Genomic DNA, 13,583 nt, shown 5'->3' on the forward strand with positions numbered 1-13,583 from the left:
TAGTTCTATAGATGGCTCTACATACTTCGAACTCTCCATACGCAGCACGTACATTCCTGGATTGTACGTTCGTAGATCATGCAATGCCAGTGAGGCAATTCCACAACTAGGAGCCCCAGGAGGTGTGAAAGTGCACGCAACGGTCATGGGAATGTCCTCAGTATACTTAATTTAGACCAGAATGCACAGACATCACGAACGTGACCTTATCAGTGGTCAGAGTGGCAATTGTGGCGCCTGCCATTGTTTGCACATGATTGTGTTGACTGTAACACTGATGACACAGGAGATAGACCTGGGCCCAGATTTATCTGACACACTCCAACCTATGTATACAGCAACTGCAAAGACACACACACACACATATGCTTTATCATTCTGAAAGAGGGAACTGGAACTGCCTTAGACCAGAGTGTGTGCAGGATGAGATAGCCCAGGTTCTGAAGAATTCTAGGGGATCTTGGGATTGCCACTGGTGGACACTTAGACATGCCATTGACCTATGGCAAGGAAATCCCTCCTCTATGTACACATTTTGAATATATATATATATATATTTCAAATGGAATTATGATTTTTTTATCTTCAGGTAGCAATAATATTAGGCGCACCCCAAACACCAGATACATTTTCAATCATTTTATAATCCAGCACTGATCAAGTAGATAAAAATACTTGTCATTATATAGTATCCTACACATACTCCTCTACACAGCCATTTTTGTGGAAATTTAGAGGCAATCCGAAATTCCTCCATAGAACTACAGGGCAGTCAAGGAACAACAACATCTACAGCAAGATGACATAAACCCTCACAGGAGCCGAAATGCCAGTATGCGTGGCAGCTCGCTTTATGTATATCAGGGGGAGAGAGATGCGCATCAAAGGCGAAGCTCGGCGGATTCCCCCGGCCGCAGACAGGACAGGACGTATAATCACGTAAACAGCATTATCCACAGATGCCAATGAAATTTCCCTCCTATTTCCGCCTCTCAGCAAACCTTTTGATACCTCCCGCAGGCCAGCTAATCCCTTTTCATGAAAAACCAAAATCGCCAGGAGACCCCTCGACCCGACTGGTGGTACAGAGGCTTGTCCAGGACAGCGGGCCTTTATGCCGGAGCCGCAGGGGAGAGGGGGGCAGAGAGACCCCTTGCCCCAAGGCCGGCCAGAACCTACACATCCCCCACCGCCCGCCGAAAAACCCCTGACCGCACCCCCGGGTTCCTCACGCTCCAAGATTCGGATCGTGAATTCCTGCACAGCGAAATCTCTTTAGACTCACTGCAGGATCACTAACAAACCTTGAAATTAACTTTTCTCCATCTAAACTGAAATCAAGTGACCGGCTTTTGAAGTGCATTAGGACCCACGCAGCTGCTCTGATTAACCACGGAGCAGGCCCCGCCTCTCCCGGTCAGGTATGACCACGTTTGAGCGGTCGCCTTTGTTAGGCGCGGGGCAATAAAAGCGGTTTGCACGCGCGGTGGGGATGCGCTGCCCTGTGCTGATGTCAAACACAGGAGAGGGGGCGCGCCGCCCTTTGAAGTCGTAAACTGAGAGTCGCGGATCAACATTTATGTCACCAAGCTGGAGTCCCTCTGATCCTCTTTACATCTTAATTAACTGCTATTGCCAAACCTCCAGCCGTATGGCCAGATGTTATGGGGAGAATATCCACACAAAATCAGTGTCTATGGTTCTTGGGCAGGCATAACAAAATTATTACTGCAAATAAATTAATCTGCTCAAGGTGCTCAAGGTTTGTACTGCACTGCTGTGGACAGGGAAATGTAGAGTGGAGGAACAGAGAAAGGAAATGTATGCCACATGGTAAATGGATATTTGTTCATATTGGAGTACCTTTGTTACTGTCTGTTAATGTGCAATACACACTAAACCACAAATTACTTAGAGGCCTATATGCAGCCTACAAGGCCTAGATTAACAAGGTTAGGTATTACTGACAGTACCCATCGAATGGCTTTAAGTAGTAGACTCAATGCACAAATTGGAATGCCCAGTGTACATACATGCCTTCATACATGCAGGTTTTGTCCTGATTTAGCCTAAAACTGAAACTTGAATTAGCATGAGAAGGAATCACGGTATGTTACTTATTCAAATGGCAACAACCATATCATTGGTAACACCTGCAACAACAGAAATAAAACCCCCTTTTTTTGTGATCAACTTTTTAATAAAGGTATCAGATATTGATATATATATAGTATTTTTTTATTATTCTTATTTTTTAATGTATATAACAACTTTATCTCCCCATTTTCCCCATGGCGATCCATTACCCACCCCCACCCCAGATCTCTCCCCCCTAAAACAAATGAAACAGAAAATGAATGTCTGACAAACTGCACCCTCTGTTTAACCAACTTGTGAGCCGCATCCCACGCCCGGAGAGTTTTGAGACTGGCCCCATGCATTCGGGCCACAGACCATTCCAACAGGACAATTTCAGGAAAAGAGTTGGCACACTGCTGCCAAGCTAAGGAATGTGGCGGTTGCCACCTCAAGGCCAGAAATAAAAAACCCTGATGATAACATTACGTCTTGGGATACGGGGAAGGGGATGGTGTGGTTGGGGTTTTTCCTTCGTTAAAACACAATCATAATTCTCATTTCTGATGCGTCGGATGACTTCAGTGCGCCAGACATGCATCCAGCACGATTCGTTTCTCTGTGGCAGACGGGGTACATTCTGATGCACCACATCACAGGGCTCCGTGATCCAGCCGAATATACACAGGCAGATGGACAGACAGACATCCCATAGTGAGGACAGGCCAACTGAGCAGACTGGATAATAAACACCAGCATGAGGTAGTGACATAGGGTTAAACAAAAGTGTGCAGGTCACACTTTGATTGGATCATGGCCGCCAGACCGTGTCTCATTTTGATGTTCGCAGGGGCAAACAATGACACCCCCTGTATCCCCAGACAGATTTTCCCAGGACAATTGTTTTTTCCTTTTCAACAAACGCAATAAATTAAAATTAGATTATCAATTCTCTCCTAAATTAATTCTCTCCTATTTACCAAATATATGCATTTCCACATGCAGCTTTAAAACACCTGGAAAACAGAAAAATTACGATTACTTTTAATAACTAGGTTAACTAGGCGACTGCTACTATTATGCTCCATTACGCCTGCAGCTATTAGACACCCCTTGCTAACTTGCCCCCTGCTAACTGGCGAATTGGGATAACTACTTGCAGAGCTGTAAAGCTCACATCTGAAGACATAACAAATGCACACGCACATTGTAATAACCTGTTACCAAATAAATATAGTCATATGCGGCACGGTAACATTTCGTTATATCGCTGTCATGTGGCTGATCTATGTACCCAGCGACGCCCGAGTTATCGAGGAAGCATGTGGGGTATCCCTTAAAAGTTAATGCTGCTGCTACGTCTGCCACTAATATAAAGCACAGCGTAGCACGTGTAGCGCGAAGTAGCAGTGTGTCATTACATTTGTGTTAACTATGTAACCTATGCTGACTGATTGCGTTATCACAACAGGATAACCGTCCACTCCGCACTAAGAGGATTCGCGCAATAATTACCCCCATTATAGCGTCAACGGGTCCCCTGCTAGACTTAACTTTTTTACGAACTCATTTTATAATATATACTTTATACCTGCATGCTTATTATGTTGACGTGTGTTGCTAGTTGGTAGGCGAGCTGTGGCCCTACGCGCCACCCCAACCGCGAAATACAACTATTACAGTAATAGCCTAAATAATTACCCGGTATCTTACCCGTTTGACTTCGATGTGGCCTTTTACAGCATGGACTGCGATGTTACAGGTTTACTGCCGATAATCAGCAGCTGCAATATTCAATGTGCCGCTACTTGAAACAGATTCCTACCACTCACATTGGTGAAGAATTCTGGGTATTTCTGTTTATTTAAATTTTACGAGTTTCATACTTTTATGTGTATTGATGATTCAAAAGAAAGGAATACAGGACTAGGAACAGGAACTATAATCAGAAATCATTCATATAACCCAAAACCATATAAATTACAGGTGAAAATGTTTGCACAAATATGACTATGGGGAAATACTGATATGTAAACTAAAGTTGTTAAAGTTATTATGGTTAATCAAAGTTGCTTTTTATTTTCCCTCAAAACTATCATTGGCATAAGTCAAATCTAAAAAGTGCTATGTAATAAAAATATAAGGACAACATGGCCATCTGGAATCAATGGAAAACAATAACCAATGATATCAATAACCAATGTAATAAATGCTTGTATAGAATTTTATAAATGACAAGAGGTTTTCTAAGGAGTTGCTTTCAGCAGAACATTAGATCTACCCTCACGTTAGAGTGCAGTCAACCAACAGTCTGTTGTGATTCACATTCTAAGCACACAGACCGATACTGAACCAGCTACACCAACAAAGGGAGGTCAGACAAACACAACGTTGATTCATCTGACGGCTTTTCCCTCTGCAGTAAATCTAAAGCCAGACAAGTCTGGGCCTGTCCCAGCACTGACACATGTCCTCTGTCGTCAGCCCAAATTCTTTTCCCAGCAGTCGGTATCAATGCCACTGGACAGGAGTCGCCCACGGTTTGTCATTGGTAAGAGTGATGGGGCAGGGGGTCAAGGAGGCGGCAGAGAAATTCATTGAGGAACAATACAGGCACAGCCACTTTTGAACCCCAAGTTGAGGTAAAGGGGAATCCTGCAGGTAGGTAAATTGGGGGGCATAGTTGAGGAAGGGTCTGACCCATAGGGAATAGTTTCTCAAATAAAAAAAAATGATAAAAAAAAATAATTCAATTTCTCAAAAGTTATTTTAAATGCCAGGCCTCATGTTAGATCCTTTTCTTTTATGTGTATTTAGACAACATTTCTTCATTGCCCTTTTCTCATTGTTAAAGTAGATCAATCATTTGAAGCCTGTAACTCTCAACATTCAGGGCATATGACCACACGCTCACTCATTCAAAATTTAAAAAAAGATTTATTTGCTTTATGTGGCTACTTTTCTAAAGTTTCTGTCAAAACCATTTGACAGAAAACATATTGCTAAAGGTAACGTTGCATGACAAATCAGTGAACTTATCATTGGAAGGAGCATAAATGAAGATTAATGCTAAAGACCAGCATTTGATTAATGGCATCTGGAACAACTTAGCTTAGTGACACAAACATGCTGCCTGACAAGAAAACCAAAATGGGGTCAATTACAGTGCTGGTCCCCCCACAGCCCTTACTAGAGAAAAGAAAATTGAACTATATATTCTAAATATTCTGTAATGATTATGATATGTTTCTGTGGTTAGGATTTTTTCAGTGGTGTAATCAATTTTGCATGTACCACAGTAACAGAATATTTTGTTGGATGAAAACCATAGTAGTAAGCATTTCTAATCAACTTCATCCAGAATGTACCTCTAGGGGTGTACCTCTAAGAGGAGGAAATGGCCTTTTGCTGGACAGGGGGTAGACACCTGTCCCAGTGGCACAGTGACTATAGCGACATTGTCACGGGCAGCAGGTCACAGACATCTATCTTTGTCTCCTTTCCTCCGCCAAAAAACCCACAAACCGAAACGTCCTGAGAGTGTCAGAATGAGTGATGGATTGACACCAGGGGCCAAGGCGGGTATGGGAGGGGATGGGATGGGCAGGGTAATAAGGGGGCCGTTCTCTTCATCTGTTTGGGTTTAGGGCACAAGGCAGGTGAGGCAAGCTCTGGGGGGAGGGAGCCTGGGGTGTGGAGTGATTGATGGGAGGAAAGAGGCAAGTGGGAGGGGCAGGCAGCTGTCAGTCACAGAGGTGGCTTAGACTTTCCTCCAGACATAAGAACAGTCATCTCTGGGAAACAAGGACACACTGTGAGGGAATGAAGCCTCTCAGATTGTGCTTTTCACTGTTTATGTGTCAGTGAATGAACGCAAGTTTTGAATACTTCATATTCCTGTCAAAAATTACAATTATGCACGATTGCCCTTGCAATTCAAGATAAGGAAAAACAAGATTCTAGAGCAGTATTTTCGCTGTCCCTTAAGGCTGCTCATCAGAGTAAAATAAAAACGTATAAAAACCAACAGTACACAGTTCCATGGCAGCAGAGGTCCTATTGGCTCCTTCTAGTGATCTGCAAAAATTTATCCCTGGGATATTACGGGAAGAACAGTCATCTCTTTAGAGCTGACTGGCAATCACCAGAAGTGGATCTTTCAGATCACCGTGATATGCTCACACTGCTTCATGCGTCCAGTAAACACTGGTTTCTTCAGTGTGGTCTTCCTACAATTGAGACAGCGGAGCTCATAAGTGGTTGTCCTTGCTGTTTCCTGCCCGTTTGTTTCTGTCAGTGCTCGGGCAGACGGCTGCAAGAGCGAGCACTTAAAAACGGCGAGCCAGAACCCCATTTCGCCTGCAGAAGCCACGTTTCATCAATCACGGCAAACTTCAGCAAACGGCATCAGTGCTAAGTGCAATTTTTTGTGTGTGCTAAGTCACAAAGCTACGTTATTGACTGGGAGGTCTCACGCATGTGTTTTCAACCAGAGCGGCAAGCCAAGGCAGCTAATCTGGGGCGGACGAACAAACCACCAAGAAATATGTTATTATCCACATTCCTGGTGGCTTGTACAATCCCCTCAGTCACTCTTGGCTTCAGACAGCATCATCCTCCACAACGCACGCACACACACACACAGGATTTGGGGAGTTTTCCAAAAACCAGCAAAAGGGCTGTTCCCTCCCTTGACAGCCACTCCCCAACTTGAGCCTCTGCAATTAATAATGATTTAGCAGACAGTTGCTCTGCCTTGTTTCATGCAGGGAGTTTGTCTGGGCTGGATTCAGTCCAGGGGAGTCTGAGTACAGCCCCACAGCTGTACCTCCCACCCCCTACCCCCCACCCCAGACTCCTCCTGGATATAGACTGTACAGATGGGCATGGGGGAGGACCGGGGCTGAGACTCAGGGGGTCTTAACAAGGGTGTATTGGTGTATAATTGTCCCCACCCACTGCCCTAGGGAGAGGGGGTGGTTTTGTTAGCAGTGTCCATGTCTCCTCCACCCCCACCGTTTCCCAGGGTAACAGCTCAACGGCCTGCCCGGGTGTGCCCAGCGCACCTCGCTCACGAGGCCTCATATTTAGGGAGCATTACCAGGTCTGACGCAGGTCTGACGCGGTTTGCACGAATACAGAACCCTCATCCATCCCTCCCAACAGAAGAGCCTGTCATTTCTAATACACGTCTCAGAACTTCAGAGGAAGCACAGTTTCTGAGATCAGACGAGTTTGGGTGGATTCAGGGAGAGATGGGCGAACGCCAGGGCACATAACCAGGGAGGTTGGGGATTAAACAGTAAAATAATGTTCGAAAAAAATGTGGCGCAGGAGAAATAACTAAGTCAAGACACTTAAAAAAAAGAAAGGAAAATATTTTGGAAGCAGGGAGTAACACTGGAATTTGAAATCTCCTACTTTGTTCTGTACGCGCACCTCAGAGTTTCTTGGGTGAGTGTCTGGCCTGAGATGACCCACGGTAGGCGGGGGCATTAGGAGCCTCAGGCAATGCTAGCCGGACGTCCCTGATAGCCTGGTGACGAGGCTGTCTCGGCTAAGCAGCGACTCTGGCCTCACACAGCGCGTCATTCGCGGCACAGGAAACATCGACGCGTGCCGTCTGCCGTTAGCCGCAACATGACATGAGAAGATTCTCTGACAAGAAAGCCCCAGGGAAGCAGATTCTGCACCTGAGACGTGGGGAAAGAAGCTTTAAATCCTTGTCTGAGTGAATGGTGAACAGAGCATGTCATGCTGGCAAAGCACTGCCACAGAAGAGTTCACTGTGGAGAAGATGCTGCCTCCATATTTAATATTTATACAGGCTGTTATAACATCCATAGACAAACTCATTAATGGTGAAAACCATTAAAACCCTTTACGGTGGCTGACCGGTGACCGGTGATTTCCAGTGCTTCCGTCTGCACGCGGTCCCTCAAAAATACCTTGCACTAGAAGAAACAGCGTAAGATGGACAATTCTGTGTGTACTAGGTTTTGCTTTGCCCTCCTGATTGACTGCTGTGTTTTGTTTTTCTTACTTTTCAGATCTTCTGCTGCTCTTAGGTGTCCAAGGCTAAAGGACAATACTTTACTGCACTCGTTCAAAACAATAACTGCCATAATCGCGTCAATGCAGCATTAAGCTTACATTTTAACAACGAGCATTTGTAATTATGTATGAAAAATGGTCTATAATTCAGTATGCGACAGCAAACGACAAATGAACGCTCCCGTTGTGTCGCTACACTGAGTCGAGTCTCCCTCCGAATGATTTAAGCCACGCTCCCAACTGGCCTCCCTTTGGCACCCTAGGGGGACGTATGGTGTGACAGACCGCACGGCTCTCCGCGGGTGACGGAAGCAGGCGAAGCGTGCCCCCCGTGTCGACGTACGCGCCGAGAGGACGCCTACGCTCAGCACCTGACGTGTGGCTTCGCTCTCCGCAGACGGGGGACGAGGTGACACAAGCGGCGCCAGGATCGAGATCGTCACTCATCGACAAGTCAGAGAGGAGCACGGCGAGAGCCTGGATCGGCTCCGGGGCGCACCCAGGGTCCTAAACCCCGCCATGTTCTGGAGACATCACTGGAAATGTTCTTTTTGTCTCAGTTAAATGGGCCTATCGATGAAAGACAGCGTGAGTGAGGACATCAGAATTGATTGTGATATTTGAGTATTAGTAAAAGAGGTGGTAGGATGGTTAAGACATGCCAGTTCCATTAAAATACAGGATCTGGAAAAACTATTTGCACACGTTTTAAACACATTTACAGCCTGTTCTTCACTGTGTTGTACATGTTTTTGTAGTTTTCTTTCACGATGTCTCTCCATTTTCTACCTCACCATGTCATTACCGTGGACCGAGCAGACACGCACAGAACTGTTAACGTCAGTCCCGTGACGGAAGTTTCCACAAAGTCTGCAAGACTTCCCGCCAGGAAGATGGCGCGAAACTGGTGGTGCGTTAGCCATCCCCCCCCCCATCCTCGATTTTCGGAGGGACGTGACAAACAGGATTATCCCCTGTCGACAAGAGGCTGATCCCGATACGAAGCAGCCTCCCGCCCCGATGTTCCTACCGCGGTCCCGCAAGTTCGCAATCCCCTTCACAAAGGGCCTAATCCATCATGTCCTGTCAAGACGGTCGGCTAATCTCCGCCCCATCGCGGGCCTTCATTTGCCTAATCCAGCAGGTCCGGCTGCATCAGAATGGAGTCCCGGTGGGCCTCCCTCTGACCCTGCGTACAGACCACATCTGAGTCAACAGGAGCCGGGCCAGAGCAAACACTGCCATGAGGGGCCTTGTGCCTGTCCTACTCTGTCATCTCCAAAGAGCTCTGGCCTTACCTCCGACACCACACACCTCCAATTCTCATTAATCACCATGTGGGCACGCCCTTAATAAACAGCAAAGTGGTGCGAGGATGGTGTTTTTTTAAAGATTAGAGCACGGCTGACTTTCCTTACAAAGCCTCCGATTGCTAAGATTCATTGTACATGTACATTACACTGTATATACAGTATATCAGAAACTAAGAGCCCGCTTGCACCGCACACAAATGAAATGCCTGAAAGATTTAAAATGTTACTGACTTCAAAAGAGCGTTCGCCGTGTCTGGAACGTTCTTAAAAGAGACAAAGCTGGAGATAACTGTTACTCACATTGACTTGTTTCATCATGTGCGCCTGACCTATCAGTTATAAAAGAAAGCGTTTAAAAGCTGCCTTTATAAGAACTCAATAGCAAGTAGCAACAAATAATGATCAAAGACCTTTGAAATGCATTTAAATCCTACACCAAACATCATTTCCAAGCCCCCTCTGGGCAAAAGCAATTACAATATCAGTATCACCAGATGAGGTATTCCCTACACAAATCCCTAAGCTTCAAAATAAATGTGTCCAAACAAATACTGTAGCGTGTTAGTCTAAACAGATTATCTAACTGAGATAGGTAACTGTTATGAGAAAGTTCATTCATATAAGCAAAGGCAAAAGTGCGAGCCATTGTAGAAAATGCACAAATTCCTGCTGTGTGATGCACACAGAAAACAGACTTTATAGCATGGCAGTTTCTAATCAATCTTGAATTCCTGAATGCCCCAGCTGTCACTAACAATATTTTATCACCGGTCAGAATTTGGAGGCTTTACTTTGTTGGATCCAGTTAGAGGCTGGAAGTAAAACCAGGACAACATTTTCCGTGACAAGGTTCTGTGCTTTGAATTAAGGATGATGCACATAAATGTGTCTTGGTGGAGCTCCTTGTCAACATGTGCTCTGCATTATAACACATGGGTCTGAGTGGATCCCTACCCTGTCCCTGCTTGGTTATATATTGGTCTGAGTAGATCCATACCCTGTCCCTGCTTGGCTATATATGGGTCAGAGTAGATCCATACCCTGTCCCTGCTTGGCTATCCAATGATCTGAGTGGATCCGTACCTAGTCCCTGGTTGGCTATACAATGATCTGAGTAGATCTCTGCCCTCTATCCCTGGCTGTATATGCATCTACCTCTATTATTGCACCACTGCAGGGGAGGGGGAGGGGGGGGGGTGTTGGAGAGGGTGTGGGGTTCTCTCTGTGTCAGGAACATTCTGACTGCTTCAACTGAGTCCAAACTGACTGCAAAAATACTGAACAGCTTCTGCCTGAGATGCCACTGTTGAATTGGCTAACATGCTGGTCTGGTGATCACACACGCACAAGCACACACATGCACACCGTTACATACACACGCACGCACACACACAGACAAATATTCCTTCAATTTGTTCTTTGTCCGCTCAGAAACTGGATGCCATCTAATCATCTGTGCGATTCTTGTCAACAAACAAAAATGTTTCTCTACAAATCAGACACTGGCTTAACAGTTATATTTTCTACTGCTAGTTATGTCTGTTGAAATAATTACTGAAATACATTCATGGAAAATATCTTCATTTTACTACTTTAGTAGGGGTTTCTCTGGAGGTATTCAGCTCTTAGGAAGCAGGTTTGATAATCAGGAGTCATGTACAGACACACATTCGCCAATACACATACATTTTTAATACATATATATCTGATGGCATGTGGGTGAAACAAGTGAGAGTATGTAAAAGGAATTGGTCAATGTGGCTGTTAAAATAAATTATAATGTTTCTGTCATGCCAATGGACCTGTGTGCTTACAGAGAACCAACACTCCCCTCTAGTGGCAAAGGGTGTAACTGCCAAGCATACAATACAGAAATGGCTGAGCTTCAACCAACCAGAATTATGTGATTATTCCATCAACATTCCTTGTGTTTCAGACACAATGCTAAATCATTAAGATCTCTGGTACATCCAGTGAGTCATATCTACTCCACACGATGAAAAAAATGTTACATTTCCAGATGAGCAATGAGTGAAAGAATTCAATATCAGGATGCAGTTGGAAAGTAAAAGGACTGCACTGATTAAAGGATTTGGGGAAAACTATGTATTTAGCATTATTAAAATCTCTAGCATCTAGCATCCTGGGATAAATAAAGAACCAGAGTTCAGTCAGCATCACCAATAATTCATATAGCTATTTTAGAACCACACACTTTCATTCATCCAGACTTTTCTCTTGGCTGCTACATCATTTAAAGAAAAGTAATGCTGTCACATTTAATGTAACCAGACATTAATAAACTGCTAATGATTGAGTCTTATTTAAATTCTATTATTGAACCATGAAAGCCTTATTGAAATTAGACTAATACAATTGTTTGATATGATGGCAATGATGGAGCAAAGCTGACAATCCCTGTTTAGTGACAATTAATAACATTTAAGGGACTCAAACTTACAGATATTAGTAATGCTTCCTTTTACAGTCCCCTAGGTATGTAAATATATGGTCAATTAAATAGCACATGATTCAGTAATTACCCCTGTTAAAAAATAGGTAAATTGAAACTAAAACTGAAATACACCTCCTCTAGTACCAATTCAAGTGCCTAACTTGTAGTATCAAAGGTTTAGCTTGGTTATAGCCTGAGTATAAGTGTGTACTTCCGAGGAAATTAGACAATGTGTTTCCATTAAAGAATTATCTACATTCCTAAGACGTACACAATGAAACTCAGGCTATAACCAACTGTGACCTTTGAAAATTGTAAGGTTGTTGCTTGAATTGATAGGGAACAGAGGAGGGGTTTGTATTACATTATTACAGTTTTATTTAGTATTTATGTGTGTGTATCTTTTTTTTTTTACCCAATTATGTGCCTGGTAAATATTTAGTAACTATACCTATTACCCTTGTACATTTTAACTTTAACTTTCTGCATTCTGGCTGTAGAACTGTATGTTGAATGTTGATTAATTCTGAACCTGAAATATTCAAAAACAAATAACCATTACAGGAGTAATACTGTATCTAATGTATAAAGCAGAATTACAAACATGGACGAAATGAAGAAACACATGGAAGAGTACTGGACATTGGATTTGTATTGGTAATGGGATTTATTTTAAATTTGTCAATTTAACAACTATATCTCACCATTTAATATTTTGACCTCTTCTCATCAGGTCACCCCCCACACACAAATCTTTGCTCCCTTGATCACTGAAAAAATAATATGAAAGTAATAAATACGGTAAACATATTATAGGTGCAGTTTTGATTAATTCGCATGAATTTTCCGTGGTAAACTGACTCATATCATAGCTAACAGTTTCAGGGAAGGCGCTCATACCAGGATTCCCCTTTTTTATCTTGCCTTTCGGATTACAATCTAGATTTGGAACACATTCTAAAGCCTCAGCAAGGTCTGTCAGGGCTGGTTTCGTCTCTGCAAATATGAACACTACAAAGTGTGGCAGTTTTTAACACTGTGCTGCTGTTTTGTGGATATATCTGCTTGGTCTAATTAAATATAAGCATGTACTTTTCTGAATAAATAATAATATCATTGCCAGAGTGGAATATTATGTATTGTGACAAATGAAGGGAAACTTCCTTCCTTATGGTTTGCAAAGAAAATGGACTGAATTTCTGCAGATAATATGATTTGAAAGATTTAAACCATAAGTGATAACCGTAAGGTGCACTAGTGACCAATTAACATAGAAAGCCTCATGTGGACCTGCAGCGTCTGTGCTTGAACACAGTCCGGTGTACGGAGGATAAGAAACACCTGCGCCCTTCAGAAAGACATGACCCTACTTCCACGCATGAATGATATATTATGGGTGCCTGGCAGGGCAGACACAGTGGTTTGGCCCTGGTACAAATTTTATGGACCAGTGTGCCATTAGCCATGCTCACTCTTCCCCTTTCTCCCACCTGTCCCAGCGTGACCCTTTCCTCCAGCCGTCGAGTCTCTGTGCCCCTCGGCATTACATCACGGCTAAGAGCTAGCAAAGAGGCAATCCCAAACCGTAAAAAGGGTTGAGAAAAACACCCTTTCTTATTAGCTCTCCTCGGGAGGGGTCCGTGCCCAAACACCAGATGTGGAAAGAGTAAAGGGGCACTTGAAAG

The sequence above is a fragment of the Conger conger genome, chromosome 5 (assembly GCF_963514075.1).
Source record: "Conger conger chromosome 5, fConCon1.1, whole genome shotgun sequence".
In the NCBI taxonomy this organism is placed as follows: domain Eukaryota; kingdom Metazoa; phylum Chordata; class Actinopteri; order Anguilliformes; family Congridae; genus Conger; species Conger conger.